Source organism: Talpa occidentalis, unplaced genomic scaffold (assembly GCF_014898055.3).
Source record: "Talpa occidentalis isolate TD23 unplaced genomic scaffold, MPIMG_talOcc4v2.1 talOcc4.2, whole genome shotgun sequence".
NCBI lineage: Eukaryota > Metazoa > Chordata > Mammalia > Eulipotyphla > Talpidae > Talpa > Talpa occidentalis.
In genome coordinates, this window is record NW_023602073.1 from 13469069 (window position 1) to 13484467 (window position 15399).

Genomic DNA, 15399 nt, shown 5'->3' on the forward strand with positions numbered 1-15399 from the left:
GTCCACTGCAGAATTGAGGCAACCAGAAGGGATGGGAGGATGCAAGTGGGAACAAAGGAGGAAGAGAGCTCAATGGTCCCGAGAAAAGGACTGTGGGGTGCTTAAGTGGTAGGGCTGATGTGGTGACATACACTGAGGAGGTTAAACCTATTCTTTTAAATCATCGATAGTGTTGTCTACCAATGTTACCACAATAAACAAATTAATTTTTAATAAAGAATGCTGTGTAATAACAAAAGAAAAAAGTAAAATTGTACTGTTCCAAATAGTGAGATTTTAGCAGCAAAATTTTAGAGAAAATAAATTTCCAGACCCATTTAAGTAATATAGTATCTTATATTCACTTAATGAACCTCACTGTAAGATATGTCTTAGAAATGGTGTCTTGTTAAGTGGGAGAAAGGCAGTTTGGGGGTTTCATTTGTTTTTTTAATGGACCCGTGTCTTTGCTATATCTTCATGTGGATTCTTCTTCCTTTGCTTTATGGGGCTTACATAATGAAGTGAACGGGAATTGTGAAATGATTCCCATTTTCTCACCAATTTTCATTACAAAATCACAAGTCTATGCTCACAGAAAATGGTTCCTCCAAAGCAATGAAAACACTTGTAAGACATTTATTGAGGCTCAGACTGAACTTAATATACATGAAAAGACTCACTTCCTGCTATATTTTGAAGAATTCCAAGAAAACCATCTAAGAAATCTTTTCCAGTCAGAACCAACTACCAGAAATCCCACTAAAATAACCCCAGCAAATGCCCATAACTCTAGGAAGAGACAAACATTAAATATTAGTTGCTTGTAACTACTAAAGCTGAGCTTATTACAGTCTGATTTTTAATATGTAATTTTAATGAAGAAGGGAATGGACAAGTGGTGATTTGAGGGCTCTTGTCATCTCAAGATGGGGTGTGCTGACAAAGGGAAGTGGTTATTAAAAGCAAGGCAGGAGAGTGCTCCAAACAAACTTTACAAATAAAAACCATTCAGTCATTCAGCAGTGTATACTCATCTCCCTTCCATTCAAATAAGTCGCATGTCATTATCACACACATACGAGAAACGCTAAAGCAAGGAACTTTGGAACATAGAGCACTGGGCTTTGAAGCAAGAGTAACCTATTTTGAAACTCTGCTCTCTCCTCAATAGCTGTGTAATTTTTTTTTAAAGATTTACTTATTTATTTATACAAGCACTGGGTACAGTCAGAAGTGCGGGAGGGTGAGAGAATTCACCAGAGCCAGAGCTGGGAGCAGAACAGGCAGACTGACCAAGTACACTGCTGAGGGGAGCAGCGGGCACGGCAGGAGAGGTCTGTGTGCCATGTGGGTCCCTCGCCGGCGGCCGGGGATAGAACTGGCACTGCAGAGGCTGCGGGCAGCTTCGCAGCCCAGCGCTCAACAGCTGTGCCACTGGGGAGGCTCTTGTAATCTTAGAAATATTCTTCAAGGAGGGCCTCCCCGGTGGCACAGCAGGTTGAGCACAGCGCTGTGAAGCTGTGCCTCTGCAGTATGGGTTCGATTCCTGGCCAGCCAGGGAGAGACCCACATGGCACGGCAGACCTCTCCTGCCTTGTCCACTGCTCCCCTCAGCAGTGTCTTTGGTCAATCTGCCTGTTTGGCTCCACACTCTGTCTCTGGTGAATCCTCTCACCCTCCCGTGCCTCTGGCCTATACCCCAGCTCTTGTAAGCAAAAGTAAACAAATCTTTAAAAAAAAAATTCTTCAAGGAGGAGGAGAGGGAGGGGTTAGATGGAGGAGGGCACAATGGAATATGATGGAGGACTGTGGGTGCTTTGGTGGTGTGGGAGCTACAGTGACTACACCTGAGGGGAGAAATCTCATACTATCAACACATTAACAAGTATGTAAAACAACAGCACTTCATTAAAAACTTTTAAAACAATTTAAAAAAAAAAGAAAAGAATATTCTTGAACCTCTCTCCTGTTCGATTTTCACATCTTTAAGTTGTTGTGGGTATGAAATGAAAACATGGTATGAAGTGTTCAGTAGAACTCTAGCACTAAGTAGTTGCTCCAAAAATTCAGCCTTCATTGTTACTGCAAGGAGTGGTTGTGGAGAGCAGACTTGGGATTCCAATCCTTGCCGTTATAGCTCCACCACTTCACAACACAAGATACATGATCTGAACCTATTTAAGTCTCAGATTTGTTATCTGCACAAGTGAGATAGGCGCTGCCTCACAGCACATTATTAACATTAAAATATATAACATGGATAAAGAACTTAGGATAGAGTAGCAGACACATAGGAAGTCTTTCATCAATGGTAGGTATTATTATTTTTTGGCACAATTTGCTAACACAATTTTAACGGGCTAGGATGCATGATTAAGCAAAGGTCACTGTGTTACCTCTGGAATATTAAGATCTGAGAGGTGAATATTAATTTCTAACCTCCTCAAGGACAGAACCATCTATCTACCACATGCCAGATTCTCTGCATATTGATGAGGAACCGATATGAAAAGATGTGCTGACTGACCTCCTAGAAAAGACATAACAAATGAAAATGAATATAAACATTTTCAACATATGAACTCCTGCATAAATGTTAAATTAAAATTGGAGCTGAGATGTTTGAAAATATAAAGCATCTGTGTTCATTACACCAATTAACCTAATGCCCTTACTCCTCTAAAACCATAACTACCAATTACCAATGAGCCATCCAGTGAACAGCTTTAGTTTCTTTTATTGCATTTAATTATTTTAGGCATTTCTCTTTAGAAACGAAACAGAAAGGTATAAAATGGGGTGACCATAATCTTGAAGGTTCCTTCTTCTTTGATTTCTCTTATTCTTATGCAATATATTAAAACTCAATTCTACAATAAGCCATTCACTCTGAAGTAAGTCATCTAAGAATACTGGGTGACTCAAACAAAAGAATTAGCAGCGTGAAAGGCTCTGCTTTATGATTCTATTGAAGAGAAAGTTAATGTGAGCTGATTGCTTTCAATGCCTCTATAATTAAAAATATATACTACAATCACCACTGGTATAAATTGCTAAATTTCTACTTAGGGATTTGAGGGTTTGAGTTCCATGTAGGAAGATAATTCTCTATTTACTAAGATTTTTTTTTTTACACAACTGAGAAATTCAGTACAGAAACTATTCTAAAACTTTGCTCAGAACTGTGCTGCCAGGAAGCACAGTAATGGAGCCTTTCCTGGAGGAATAATTTCACAAGTTTCACATGAAGGCGTGCTGCCGAATGCCTCCAGTTCAGCTTGCTACCTCCATATACCTCTGCTTATTTTAGCCAATCTTAAAGGAACCCAGTCAAAGCATTAAATTTAAAAAAAAAAAAATGGAAAGGGTAGAAAGTGAAGGCAGACTTCATGGGAAAGAGTTCACAGTTTTTAAAATCCCCTAGACTCAGGACTTGTCACTGATCACAGTCAAACAAGATGAAATATGTTATATATGTGAAGACAATGAATTTCCCGCTGCCCCATAAGGTTTAGTGATGAGGTATGTAAATTAAACTGGCAAAGATGAACAGGAGAAGAATGTTATATCACCTGCACACAGGAGCTTCACAATAAAAGAAGTGAAAACCAAAAAGTGGTAGATGCAGGGGATAAATACCATTTTAACAAAGGGAGGACAAATTGTAGAGAAGTGGGTGGACAGAGGAATAGGGGTTGGGGTTTCTGCAAGAGGTAAATCATGGACAGGTTCTGATGGAGGACAAAAATAGAAAAAAAAGCTTAAAAAGGAGGTATCACAAGACCAGAAACCTGGCTCACACAAGGAGATAGGGGCAGAAGAGATTAGCATAAACATCAACAAAGTTGTGGAAACTGGTATCCCGAGGCATGGACAACACTAGTATCCTGACGCTCAGAGCCTAGATCACAAAGCATAACATCCAAGCAGGTATCGGACTGCTGTCTAGCGCACAGGCCCAAAGGTAAAGATATGGAGATTGAGCCCATTATAAAATCTCTAGTCCCTTTCCAATTCTACATAGTTATCCCAAATTAGCAACCAACTGAGTACTCACAGGAGTGAGCCCCTCCCAAACAGAAGAAGACTATATCAGTGCAATCTCTGCACAGGATCGGGGCAGCACTCCTGACGATACAGGTGCCTCTTTCCATCAACTCTCCCCTCTGCAGGGCAGCAGCTTCCTGCCTGCCCATGTCCTGTCAAGGCTGCCCACCTGCAACCACGCAAGGCCTCTCTCAGCATACTTGTCCCTTCTGGGGCAGCTCTTCCTGCCTGCTTGTGCCTATGCAAGTGTTTTATCCCCTTCCCAATAAACCTGCCCTTTAAATATAACGAACGTCTCTGTCTCGTGGAGAAACTCGCTGTGTGTTGCTGAAGCAGGAGCTCTGGTGAAACCTTTCCAGAGTGAATCCAAGGACCCTGCACTCCAAACCCATGACGACAGGTTCTATGGGGGAAACTAATGAAAGATTGGGTTTATTTTAGTGAGGTTTATTCATGCAGACGCAAATCAGGGCCGTCTCCAGTGTAAAAAGATTTAGTTCCAAAGATTGAGTTGTTCTCTTCTTGGGGTGGGAGAAGAAGATACTTCTACAAATAGAAATTTATTCTCTGCTTTAGGCAGAAAGTGAGAAGCCCGTTAGTGAGTCCCTTCAGTCTGCTGTTTCTCATTTGCCTTCAATGCAAAATAGTTCTTATGCCAACATGCCATATTTGGGGGTGGCATATTCCAATCCCCTTCACTCACTTTAAGAATGGCTGGAATGTGGGTAGCACTGAGGATAGTAGTAGTCTCATTCATAAGCCAGCTGATGACGTCAGTCTGTGCTTTAATACAATTGTAATTTCAGAGGTTTAATTAATAAGCTGTGATCCTTTGTGATTTGTTAAGGTTTTCACCAGTTCCTGATAGTCTCCCACCCCCCATCTCCTTGACCTCATCTGAGAGTCTCTTACCTGAGGCAATAAATAAAAGGTGGGAGCTGAGTGATGGAAGATGCCAGCTGGCAAGAAAAACCTCCAGGCAAGATGGAATCCATGAAGCCAGAGGTGAATGCTAATGGGTAACCAAAAGCAAAGAGGTCAAAATCAGACTGTCAAGTCCAAGGGTAAGCAGAGGATGGATTGAATCACAGGACCCTGTCTGTTGCCAGTAATTATGGCTGACTAAGGTGCAAGGACCAGGGTACTTAAGGACAAGGACAAAAGGAACCTTACATAGCTAACAATTTTTTTAAGATTTATTTATTTACTTATACAAGCATTGGGTACAGTCAGAAGCGCGGGAGGGTGAGAGAATTCACCAGAGCCAGAACGGAGAGCAGAACAGGCAGACTGACGAAGTACACTGCTGAGGGGAGCAGCGGGCGGCAGGAGAGGTCTGCGCGCCATGTGGGACCCTCACCAGTGGCCGGAGATGGAACCGACGCTACAGAGGCTGCAGGCAGCTTTGCAACCCAGTGCTCAACCTCTGCGCCACCAGGGAAGTCCCTACATTGCTAACAATTTTACAAATATCATATACTTCTTCCTTGGGGCTATAAAAGATATGCTTTTAATATGATATATACTATGCACTCCTTTTTTAATAATAAGGCAAAATGGTACAATCATAATATATACAATTTATACATACATGCACATAGATACATGCATGTGTGTATATATGTATGTGTATATATGTCACACAGTATTCTAAAAACAGACTGCTTTAGAAGAAGGAAATAATACACATTATCCTGCAAAATGTCATTCCTAAACCTATATCCCAATCCTTATACCTAGCCTATTAATTCGGTACTAGAAAAAAAAAAATCCAGAAAATATAAATCATACCCCTAAAGCACTACTACACCAGGCACCAAAATTACATAGCATGATGATGCATAATTATGGCACTTTCAAACAGCATTTGAGAGCATGTCACAAGCAATGAAAAATGTAATTTATTTCTTCTGACAGATATTAATTGCTCTGTGTTAGAGAATTTTTGAACCATTACTGATAAGCAAAAATGGTAACAAAAATGCCTCAAAAACAACTGCAAGGAAAGAGGTACATTTCTAATCACAATAACTCCCATAGCATAAGGAAAGGCAATTTCTCAAAGAGGACATCTATTATTAAAATTTGTAAATTGTTGCCATGACACAGTACAAAGAGGCTCAAATGTGAAGTTGCTTCCAGCAGGTCTAAAGTGTTATTAATCTCTGATAGCACTAGCTAATTGGAGCTTAGGATTTTGCCGTGGTTCCTCCGCAAATTGTCTTTGTTAAGGCAAAACTGGATGGTTGCTGGGGAACCTACAGCAAAGGAGAATATATGCATCATAGATTATTTCTTTAAAACTGAACTCCAAATGGTCACTTGTAATTTAGGCGGGCTATGCTTTTTGATAATTATTAGTGCTCTCTTATTGTTAATTGATTTCAGACTGTTTCCTTGGAGATTATGGAATTATGGACAGCAAGTTAGGTTAAATTAGCTTGCATAGCTGGTGTGTCTAAATAGAAGTCATCACAAATCTCATGGAAATTTGCTATCTTCGAGAGAACTCTAGGTGAATTCTTCCCATCCATCATCTTTGCCACCTCCCAATACCTGTATCAAGATCATACTCTCCATTCTCATCCCCTGCCTAAACTAATCTTCCCCTGTACAGAGCTGCTTCCAACTCTCTGGTCTTAAGCACCATCGAACACCTCATGTCTAAATTCTGTTCCACGTCCCATGTTCCTAGTTATGTTGATAGCACCACTGGATTCTTACCAACCTAGGCTGGATTTCTTCAGTTATCATTGAATCTACCTTTTCCCTTCCCCTAAGACTCCTCATTAATCTGTTCCCACTTTGCTATGCACACTATCATCTCAAATTAAATCATTTCCCCAGGGTCTTTCTAGGCTCCTTCCAGTTCTATTCTTTATACAACCATTAGATCATTCTTGTTAAAACATTACCGCAGACACAACCCATGTAATCTCCAATGCCCTGCCTCAGTAGCGGCATGATAATGTCATGCACTAGCTTCACATTGAAGGTCCTTTATGTTCTGACCTCCGTCTACCTCGATGAAAGCCACTATTACTTTGATAGTTTATATCGTCTTCTCTTATGTGAAATATAAACAGGATCACTAGGCTTTCCTGCCTTGCCTCTAGATTTTTCACTTAGGTAAACTCTCTGTGACTCAGATTCTAGTTTGTTTTCCCATTTTTTTTGATATCCTACTAAATGCTAGATTCTCTGCAAAACCATTCCAGTTCATAATGACATCCTTCATCCTACTGATTTGTACTATATGATATGTAATTTGTATTATATACAGCCTGTACTTTTTGTGTGTGGAGGTCTCTATCCCAACCAGATCAGAAGCCCTTTGAGGTCAGAGATTGCATCAAAGACTACTAGAATACCACAACCACACTCAAGGCATGCACGCCAACGGACAGACCTGTCTGCTCTGTTCCTTTCTCAAGTAGCCTAAAGGGATGGGAGATGCCCACACTGGCCTGTTGAGGAAGGAAACAGAGCAAAAAGAATAAAGGACGATGACAAAAGTCAGAATTTTAAGCAGAAGATAGGTCAGAGCTAAGTGAAAACATAAATGAATTCAAATATAGCTAGACCAAAAGAAGCTATGGCAAAAGCAATTTAATGAGCAACAAAATAGAAAGCAGATGTTAAGGGAAGAATGAGCCTGGAGCCATTCTAAGACCAAAGTTGAAAATTAAGAAACTTGACATAATTGACAAATACAGGACATTGTTCTTACCAGTAAGAGAACACAAATAGTTTTCAAGAACCTCTGGAATTGATAGCAAATTTGGTCGTACACTGAACCATAGAGCAAGTCCCAACAATTTAAAGGGATTGAAATTATTTATATGCTCTTTGCCCACCATGGGATTAAGCTAGAAATTAAAAAATAATCAAGATAACTGGAAAATTCAAGAACTTACTGTTTTGAAACTAAGTAATGCTATTTTAAATAACCATGGATCAAAGACAAAATGACATTGGAAATCTTTAAACACTTGATATGAATAATGAAAATAAGACAAACAAGACATGTGGGATACAGCTAAAGCAGTGCTTAGAATTTTATAGGTTTGCATATGTATTAGAAAAAAGAAAGACTAAAAAAAATGATGTTCTGGGCCTCCCTGGTAGTGCAAGGGGGTAAGCACCACACTATGAAGCAATCCGCAGCCCTTGCAGCACAAGTTCGATCCCCGGTCTGCCAGGGAGAAACCCACATGGTGAGGCAGGCCTCTCCTGTCTCGCCCGCTGCTCCCCTCAGCAGTGTATTTCAGTCAATCTGCCTATTCTGTTTCCCACTCTGTCTCTGGTGAATCCTCTCACCCTCCTGTGCTTCTGACTGTGCCCAGTGCTTTTACAAATAAATAAATAAATCTTTAAAAAAAAAAAAAAGGTTGAAAATTTCAGGCTGACCCTCCCCCAAACCATAGAGAGGGGAGAGTGATAGGAGATAGATTTAATCACTCATGGCCAGTGATTTAGTCAATCATGCCGACCTAACAAGACTTCTATAAAAACCCCTCCATGACCTAAATGACAGATTTGGAGAGCTCCTGGCACAGTCACCACTCATGATGCTGTGGGGGTGGCAGGTGAGGAGAGGGTATGGAAGCCTATACTTTGTCTTGTGTGTCTCTCCCGGCTGTTTGTTTTTTAGTTGTATCCTTTATAATAAACCAGCAATTGTAACTAAAGCACTTTCTTGAATTCTGTGAGCTGTTCTAGTATATTATTAACATGGAGATATAGCAGGCCAAGTTGCTAAAACCCCTGACTTTGCAGATAAGTGGGACATAATTATTTATGTGGGACATTATTATTTATGGGCAGGTGGGTTGGGCACCTGACACTTGTGGGACTGGCATCCGAGATGAGGGCAGTCTAACCTTGTGTCAAGACTGAAATGAGCTGTAGGGCACCTCGTTGGAGTCAAAGACTGGGAAGATGATATTGGGAAAGACACCGGGTATTTGGTATCAGAAAGAAATAAAAGAAAACTCACTCTGTGAATGTGAATGTCCTGTTTCTAGATCTGGCTGCTGGCCACAGGTCTACTCAACTTGTGAGGACTCGCCAAGATGTCTACTTATGCTTTGAGCTCTCTTCTCAAATATTACATGCCAGTAAAAAGTTTATTTTTGATATTGATATGGGCCTGAGTTGTGTGGTGGGTGGGTGGGTGTGTGTGTGTGTGTGTCTTCATAGCCACTCCTCCTTCTGGCACATGATTGGGTGCTCACCTAAAAAGAAGAATCTCTTAGATATGTTTGCTAATTCAAATCTAACATAATAGAGCACAAGAAAAAATACAGGAGAGAGATTTTCCTGAGACTGTGTGAACAGCAGCAGGTTTCACCAAGAGGCTGAGAATTGAGCCACTGTAAAATTTTGTTAGAGGGTGGGGCAGGGGTCACAATTTAAAGTTATGTCCCATCACTTAATATGAGAAATTAGAAATGTAAATAATCTTTAGCCCAAAGTAGCTTTTAAATCCTCCAGTAATGGAAAATCCAATATCACATAGACAGCACTACACAAAGGGTCATCTCACATTATAAATTGAGGAAAATTCATCAGCTCAGTTTGGTTTTAATAGCCTCCATTTTTTAGTGGTATCTTCCTAAGGCTGTTATCTTGGCAGCACAGAGCACCCATTCAAGGACCATAAAACCACGCTGATTTTTTTATTAAATTACAACAAGATAAATTTTTCAGTTTTCCCCCACATAGACATACATTATACCTCTGTTCTAATATTGACTTCTTAAGTAAGCAGTCTTTTTGCTAGCCTATTACTTCTCCTTGAATTTGAATAATATGCCTCTACTTACGTGGATCTACAACTACTCTGTCTGGATGCTGTGCCAGGCAGACACCCCGTTAATCTCTATGCTCATGGGAGATGTTTGATTAGCAAATCTGATTTAATCACACTAATGATGATTAAGAAATATCATCATAAATAACTGTGGTGACTAAATTCAAATAAAAGCACAGCAAAAAAAAATACGATGTTCAGAAAAAATCATGCTCTCATCCAAGTTCAGAGAGCGCTAACTAGAAGTTAGAAACTGAGCCACAGGCCAACTCACAAAGATGAATAAGGCGTGATATAAAGCATAAGGACAAGCCCTAGTTCTCAAGTGACCCCTGGAGCAGTGGAGAAGAAAGACATGAGAACAAAAGGTTCTATTCCAGGGGCCTCCCCAGTGGCGCAGCAGGTTGAGTGCAGCGTGGGTTCGATCCCTGCTGGCTGGGGAGATATCCAGATGGCGCAGCAGACCTCTCCTGTCTCTCCCACTGCTCCCCTCAGCAGTGCTTTTGGTCTATCTGCCTGTTCTGCTCCCTGCTCTGTCTCTGGTGAATTCTCTCACCCTCCCATGCCTCTGGCCTGTACCCCCATTCTTGTATAAATAAATCAATCTTTAAAAAAGGGGGTTCTAGTCCAACATAACACACAGTGTCATGAAGCCATGTTTTGCTGAGGAGGCAGAGCGGAGACAGGATGGATCTGGAAGTGCTAGGGCAGATTTCAAAGAAGAGGTGGTGTCACAATGAGTCTCAAAGGGAAGGGAGTTGATGGAAAAAGGGGTTCAAGATACATTTAGAGGGACATGAAAAGGATCATGCTATCAAGAAACTGTTTGTGTTCTCTGTTCTGCCCAGAAAAGGCATGTTCTCAAAAGGCTGTTCTCAAAAAATTGAGAACAATTCTGTGCTCCCGCCAGACCACAGGCATTGATGGACAAGACAACCTTGACCTTTACTGAGATGGTGAGTGAGACCAGGAGTTCACGTGCTAAAAGTGGTACCAGGATACTCTAAGAACAAAATAGTGGTTACCAGAAGGGAAAGGAACAGAGAGGGGATAAAGAGGGTAAAAGGGCAACCATATGATGGTGGATGGAAATTAGAATTTTGGTGGCAAATATAAGGTACTATATACAGATGCTGGTTTAAAAGATTATACACCAGAAACCTATACAATATTATAAACCAATATTGCTTTGATTTTCAAAAAGGGAGACTTGCATGAAGAAATTCAGAAGTTGGGACTCAAACAATTTAGGTTTGCGTGGGAATTCAATTACATCTTTATGTTAGACACTGGAGTGTTTACTAAGTAGATGAATCTTTAAATGAATGTTCTCCTTTTATTAGAAATAAAGTTGGGAAGAAATATGATAAAAGTGAGAAGCTTCTGAAGAAATTGCAATAAGAAGAGTTTTGTGCTTTTAGGACATCATTCAGGCCAAGTGAGTAGGGTATAAGAGGAGGGAGTTTAGAAGAGCATCTAGAATGCTGCAACAGTTTGTGTGCAAAATAAAGAGGTTAAATCAGGAATTCCAGGGAAGGGCAGATTCAAGAGATCCTGAGAAGGTAAAATCAATACAAATTTGCTCTGATTGGGATTGGAGAATGAACAACAAGGAATAGTCTAAGCTGACTCAAAATTAATGGATTTAAATCAGCTGAAAGGCAGTAGTTTGGTAAAGGATACAAACTGGAGTTTTAGTGATGAATTTAATGCAGAGTTAATAGACGTCAAGTTACAATGCTGCAGACCTAAAACCTTTATAATCTTATAAATCAATGCCATTTCAATAACAAAAAACATTTTGAATGGTGGAAAGGAAGACGTGGAGGGCATTAAAAATATATGCAGTAGGGACGGCCCGTGTCCTGAATTATCACTGCAAGCTGGCAGAAACCATCAACTCTTCCTCTGGCCCCTGCAGACCAACACAAATCACTTCCAGTTTCCAGCTCAGAGAACGCAAATCACTTCCAGTTTCTAATTTAGGCATTCCGTGACATGGGGAAACAGGTGAAGAACACTAAGTGTATAGAGGAAGTCTGAGCTTGGAGTATTTTGTTTTTTAACATATGCATGTGGGGTGCCTGTGAGAAATCAAAGTCGAAGTTCCCAGTCAGAAACATGGGTCTTAATCGAGAAAAGTGGTTGCGTCTATAAACAAATTCTTTTTTTTTTTTTTACAGGAGAATGAATTTATTTCTACCTTGTTTTGTGCTTCTCTGCTTTTATCGTAGTACTGCCCCAGAGTATATTGACTCATTGGTAAGTATGGTATGTTGCCAATGGCTAAGCCAGTCCTAAAGTTGAGAAGTGTAAAAATAGGCATAGATAATATTTCAGCTCTTCCGTAGATAGAGATTTTTTTATAAATTTTATTTTTATATTCCCCATACAATTGCAACCCCCTAATGTTATGTCTGTAAGGAAGTTGTTGAGAGTTTGCCCAGTGAGTAAGTTTCTTCCAGTGAGTAATGGAAAATCAAAGTCTATGAAGCGCTTTAAGGGAGGGAGAGTCACAATAATTTGCTGCTTTGATTAACAAAGGGTCTTCCGCATAAAGAGTGATGTTCTGAGAGTAAACAGCAACTTTTCTGCAAATTTGCAAAAGAGCATAAGAATGATGTCATAAATGGGCCTCCCCATGGCGCAGCGGTTGAGCTCTGGGTTGCGAAGCTGCCCGCAGCCTCTGCAGCGCCGGTTCGATCCCCGGCTGCTCCCCGGCCACCGCAGGAGGGTCCCACATGGCGCTCAGACCTCTCCTGCCGCCCGCTGCTCCCCTCAGCAGTGTACTTCGGTGCTTCTGCCTGCTCTGCTCCCTGCTCTGGCTCTGGTGAATTCTCTCACCCTCCTACGCTTCTGACTGTACCCAGTGCTTGTATAAATAAATTAATTAATTTAATTAAATAAATCTTAAAAAAAAGAATAATTTGAAAAAAAAAAAAGAATGATGTCATAAAATTAAACCATCAATGGGAAGTCCCACCACCACCAAAAAAAAGAAAAGGACAAGTAAATTGATTTAAACTGCATTTAACAAGGGACACAAAGAAAATGATAGCTGAGAAAAATCACAGCTATTCTTCGCTGTCCAATAGACGGATTTCTGAACAATCCCTCATCTCCCTTGCCCATGGTAAATTAAATTATTATTCTAATTTGGAGGATTAATACTTCATTACTCTGGGTTTAAAATGCATTAGAGATTTAAATGCTGAAATCGGTCTTGACTTTCCTTTTTTTACCAAATGCTACAAATTTTCTCTCTCAAATAAATATCAGTTCCCAATCTCAGGTCAGACTGAACGTCTCTCCCTGCTCTCCAAGTCTTTTAGGGGGGCTCTGCTCTGCTACTTGCCACCTCTGACCTTGACGTAGACGCACTTCAGAGCCTCTGGCTCAGTTTTCATCTTTGTGAGAAAAAAAAAACCAACGCCTTTTTCCATTTTCATGTCTCGCCATGCTGTCAGTAACATTGATGGAGCAAAATAAAGTAAGATTAACCTAGAAGCTAAATGAAGTGAGAGAGAATGAAGGCTTGAGGTTATTTTAGTTATTTTAAAAAATTTTATTAGAAGAAATTATTTTGTCTGATCAGTTGACCTTTTTTCTTCTCTCCTTCTACCCCTTGCTAATCCTATGGACCTTTAACTTTTTCAGCATTTTTCGAAGACTTCTTCAGGTTTAGGCCTCAGACTATAATGGTAACTCAGTCTTGAAGGGGAGAGAGAGGGAAATAATAAGGTGGCAAATACCTAAGGAAACGTAAATTAATCATGGGCACCCTCTCCCCACTGCCGTCCCGTCTCCAGGCCCCCCCCTCTTCATTCTGGGGGAAGTTTCTCATTTTCAACTTGGAGTCCAAATTAATTCCGATCTCTTTAAATGCAGATATTGCTACCAACCAAGGGCCCCTATAAGCACTTACCACTTTGTAAGAGTGTTTTCTCATTCATTTTCATTAACGTTCTATTCTTATAAAAATGCTAAATAACCACAATGGTGCTTCTAAATTACAACCTCAGGGTGAACCTGGGAATAAAATCTAAAGAGAATTTGATTATTCTCCCACCTAATTTCTAAAAATTTAACAGGAAGGCTGCCACACAAACAAAAAACTGCCTTAAATCTATCTATCTTGTAGAGAAACTTTTATTTCTTTGTCCCTCCTGACAGAGGTTCGCTCAGAAAAGAGAAATTCCTAAGGAGTGAACTCATCCATCCAAAAGTAATGGAGTGCTAGACTAATTAAATCTGGAACTCTGTGTCAGTTAACAAAGCTCACCAAATTGAAAACGTAATAAATCTCAAACATGCTAGGACAAAAAGTCCCAGAGACCATTTGTGAGTAATGGAGCTCACTAGAGCCTTCTAAGTGTTGGTCCTGGTGCCTAGTCTTCATGTCTGTCAGAACAATGATCACTCCCACCACTCAATCCTAAATTAGACAGAACTATTGAGAAGAACATTACCAATGAGGGGAAGTGTTTTATCTAATCAAGAAAAGCAGCCATTGTCTCTTTTTGCTCGTGTGCACTCTTGGGCTAGTCTGACCTAGGAACTGTCTAGCCTTTCAATTGGATTTTTGGGGTAGTTTAACAGTTATAGGGCACAGACATTCATTTTAAGCTGAGAACATTTTCATCTTTTTCCAAAAAAATACTAGAATTCTCAGCTATCATTTTCTTTGTGTCCCTTGTTAAATGCAGTTTAAATCAATTTACTTGTCCTTTTTTTTTTTTTTTTTTTTTTTGGTGTTCAACTATTACACAAGATGACTCTGCCTCTGTGTTTAATCTGAAATGTCGATGCTTTTTTTACTTTTCCTGGTGCTAAGCACTCCGGGTTGATAACATTGCAGTCGGTAAAATATAGACAATCACAGTGCTGATCTGAGAGGGTTCAGCGACTTGCATTTCATCTTACTTGTACATAAAATATGCACAGAATCTTCCTCATGTATTTAGACTGTGGACAACTCTAAAGTCTAATTAAGGCCATTATCTTGGTGAAACACTAAACATGGGGGTAAAAGGTCTTGATTCCTATGCTGTGATACCTTGAATTATAACCACTGCCCTGTATTAAATGCTGCAAGAAAATGGCTATTTAGTAGGGTTCTCTGGGAAATTGAGGATGTGTTATGTGTCAAGTGGTCTAAGTGAGTACCAACATACAATCATCACCCCTCTTACCTTTTCCATTTTATCTTTCACTCTTCTCTCCTCATAGCAGAAGCTCCAGTTATATGAATCTATGTAGTGTTCTCAGAATATGCCATGCTTATTAATTCTATGCTTCCACGGATGTACTAGCCTGCCTCCTTTCTATCCTCTCCCACTCACCCTTCAAAGCCTGCCCACAATGTGACTTCCTTCATGCCATGCTCTGTGATGAAGCTTTCCTTAGGAAAGGCAGGATTACCTTCTCCCAGTGCTTCCCCAGCCTGTGTCTGGATGGTATTTTACATATCCTGACACTTGACAGAATGGACTGGGCTGTTCACTCTGCATCCCCAGAGTCATGCCATAGTGCCATGCCATCCATACCATGGTGCT

At 40.3% G+C, this 15399-nt stretch overlaps 1 protein-coding gene across 3 annotated transcripts in view; it reads right to left on the reverse strand.

Moving 5' to 3' along the window:
• DCDC2 (doublecortin domain containing 2) overlaps positions 1 to 15399 on the reverse strand; it is a 166632-nt gene that overhangs the window by 64747 nt on the left and 86486 nt on the right. The window lies entirely within an intron of this gene.